The 3,580-nt window shown below is 36.0% G+C and overlaps 1 non-coding gene across 1 annotated transcript; it reads right to left on the bottom strand.

Moving 5' to 3' along the window:
- Positions 1 to 3,010: 3,010 nt before the first annotated feature.
- LOC139845949 (small nucleolar RNA R71) lies at positions 3,011 to 3,117 on the bottom strand. The gene has a single exon (XR_011758700.1). It is a non-coding gene; the product is annotated as a small nucleolar RNA R71 (small nucleolar RNA).
- Positions 3,118 to 3,580: the final 463 nt, after the last annotated feature.

The following is a 3,580-nucleotide window of genomic DNA, read 5'->3' as shown; positions in this document are numbered from 1 at the left end:
AACATGTTTGTTTACAGGTACTTACGATGATGCATTCGACTTAACTAAACACCAAACCAATACTAAATTATGATAAAAGGAGTGGATATGTTGATACGATAAGAAAGTTTACAATCTCCAATTTTTAACTAAGGAAGTTCTAACAACTTTTACACTTTTTGCCCTCTCAAATTTATATATTTTATCTGATTTTATGTAATGAGGGCATTACATAATCTTAAGTGTGGGGTGGGAATATATAAATTCTCGAGAACTTATATCTTGGTGTTTTTTTTTTTACGAAAAATTTTGAAAATTTTTAAACAAATATATCTAGTAAATTTTTAAGGTAATTACGAGCAATTAAAGATTAGGTGTCAAAAACCGAAATTATTGTCTCCATACATTGAAAATACATAAGATTATTTGATTAAAACCTATAAAAGAAAACCAAGTATAACAGAATTTATAAACCCATATGTTTAGAACCATTTATCACATGTTTCTATGAAGTTTATTGCAGATATCATTGCTTTGGAATGTATAAACCCAAATATCCCATTAATGCGAGTAATAAAGGATGAATCAAGTCCATCCTTTAAGGAAGTAAAGTCTTCCAATATGACACACTTGCTAACTTATGTTAGAAGATGTAGTCCAGAACAGCTGTAGGTTGACGAAAAATCTTGAAAAGTCATCTCTATCATCGGCTGGAAATCCACCTCACCTCAGCATCAAATAGGGTTTTTGGTGGTCAGACTTATCCTAACCATGAGATGGATCTGTCTCGTACAATGGGGGGCACATTGCAAATTAGCTTTTAAGACTAATGAATCTAATCCCTAGATGGATGATCTCCGTAAAGATCAACCGCATCTATGTTTGACCGCTGTCAACATACATATGCCATAACAAATTGAGGTGTGCAAACTCATGGTTCACCGATGATATTTGGACATGATATAAGTTTCTTCTAAAACTTATGCTATTTTATGAACTATATTGTGTAAAACCATTTTTTTGGACATTCGGTTTCAAGTTCCATGATACTTCAATCATGGGGGCGGATAGCTTTCTAATCACTGACTGAGATTACGGGTTTCAGTTGCCCTCAACCGGAATTTGAGGTTAAAAACGAAAAACATGTCTAGTGTAAAAACTAGCATGACATTTTAAAAAAATCATAAAACATTTTCACAAGGTCCAATTTTCCCTAAGGATCCACGGTTAGTGTTGACCAGTACACTGCACTATAACACGGTCTCAAGCATTGCACCCCGCTTGAGGGATTCTTAGTTAATTAAGGAACTGTTTGTTTAGATACATAAAGGATTGGACCATTAGGATAACCGAACGTGTTCATGGAAGTCAGACTTGACTTGGCCATGGTGTTCTTTATGGTTGAACTCTTTTTAAGGGCCTAACTATCTTTTACCAATCATTAACGAAAGCATTGAAACACATCACGTCTCTCGGATATGGTAAACCATGTATTTTATTATGCTTAAGAAAGTTTAGACCATTTCGGAATGTTAATACGTCACCCAACCGAGTCGCTCAATTGGATGAGCCGTCTAAATGTGTATGCCTGTAGTCAGACTGCACGGGCGTCAGGGGTAAGGGACGTTGCTGTCTATTCAGAATCTTCAAGCCTAACGCAGTACCCAGTGACATGTCTTATGACAGGGGCGTTTAAGACCAGTGTAATGAATACAGGGTCTCTGCCTATTCATGAGCCAGCATTCCATAATCTCGGCAGAATAACTGATGAATTCATAGTATGCACTTACTTTAACCTTATATGAATTACAGATTTTATCGCATTTACTTTATCTATCTTATAAACTAGAAAATCCCAAAATAAATATTCACTACTCCCTAACTATCTTAGGCTACAATATAGGTTCGATGTTACTGATATCTCAAAAATACGACTCTAGGTCATACTTCCCTTACTTATAAGGAGTAGTAAGATTTAGGCCCCGCTAAATATAAATTTAAAACAGTACCCTCTCCCATGAGTGGCTGATCCTGCGAGCCGCGGCCTAACAACACCGTGCAAATAAAAACCGTCCATTTCGGCCATATCAGGAGATACTAACTAGTTTTTGGCGCCGCTGCCGGGGAGCTGGTATCAGGAAATACTATTTTCAATCAAACTTATTCACAAGCATTTAGTGGTGTCTAAGAAAGACAATTATACACGGACTTGGTTATTGGATTTTCCAAACAGTCGCCAATTATATTGGGACCAAAAGGATCCTGCCTCTCCGTAGTCGGCCTGGCCACTTGGTTTGTTGAATAGTTTGTGCGGAACTTTGTTACCGAAATACCAGGGAATTAGTAGTCAGAACCAAAAACATATTCCACCATAGGATAGTTAGTTAATTAGATTAGATTACTTTAGATTACTCTAGTTTACCTTAGATTAGACCACCTTAGATTACCTTAGATTGCCTTAGATTAAATTAGATTACCTTAGAATTAGTTTAGTTTAGCTTATTATAATTTAGCTTATTTGCGAAAATTAAAACCAAAAAGGCATACCTAGTGTATGACCCAAACCCGATCTAGACCAGGGCCGTTGTTATTCGTACCTGATCCAGATGCAATAATCTCTAAAGCACGTAAGGAAGCACGAATCAGAAACCAAATGGCGTTACGCGTTACTTTAGCAGAAAACACGAAACCCTCGATTGAAGGTCGAGGAGGACCAATCAGATTTCCAGAGATTCAAGGACACTCGTTCGAGTTAAAACATCACATCATCCAGCTCATTCAGAATAGCTGCCAGTTTCATGGATTACCCAATGACGATCCTAATTCTCACCTTGATAAATTCATATCTCTTTCGAAATCCTACAAACAGCCAGGGATAGGACAAGATATAGTCCGGCTATACTTGTTCCCATATTCTCTCGCTCATCATGCTCAAACTTGGTTTGAAGGACTGGAAAAAGATTCCATCACGTCATGGACGGAGATGGCGACTAAATTCCTAACCAAATATTTTCCTCCTTCTAAACAAACCAAACTGAAGAATGACATCATTAACTTCAAACAAAGTTATGATGAATCTCTTTACACTGCATGGGAGCGTTTCAAAACCCTGCTGAAGAAGTGCCCTAATCACCAGTTAGAACGGTCAGCCCAAATCTGTACCTTCTACAATGGTCTTACTGTAACGACCCGGAATTTTCCGATCGTTCTATACTTATGAGATTAATATTTACATAAATTAAACCTTACCAACATGATAAGCAATCCAAACTGTTGAGACTTATATTTTTGAAAAAAGTTTTACACAACGTTTGACCGTCCAATTTGACCGATGATATCACGAACTATATAACACACGATAATTATACGATTATGTATATGTACATATCTATACATATTTAACATGATTTAAGGATGGTTTAACATTTCATTGTGAACTAACAACAATGAGTTATAAGTATACTTTGAGACTACTAACTTAAGTTTTCAAAATGATAACTATACGTAACGTTATTTGACATATATACCTTTAACCTATAATACTTATACAAGTATCGTATAAATATGTATTTAATCACCTTTAAAGGGCTTACATACATAA

Source organism: Rutidosis leptorrhynchoides, chromosome 4 (genome assembly GCF_046630445.1).
Source record: "Rutidosis leptorrhynchoides isolate AG116_Rl617_1_P2 chromosome 4, CSIRO_AGI_Rlap_v1, whole genome shotgun sequence".
Lineage (NCBI taxonomy): Eukaryota > Viridiplantae > Streptophyta > Magnoliopsida > Asterales > Asteraceae > Rutidosis > Rutidosis leptorrhynchoides.
This window is presented reverse-complemented; position numbering and strand designations above follow the sequence as displayed.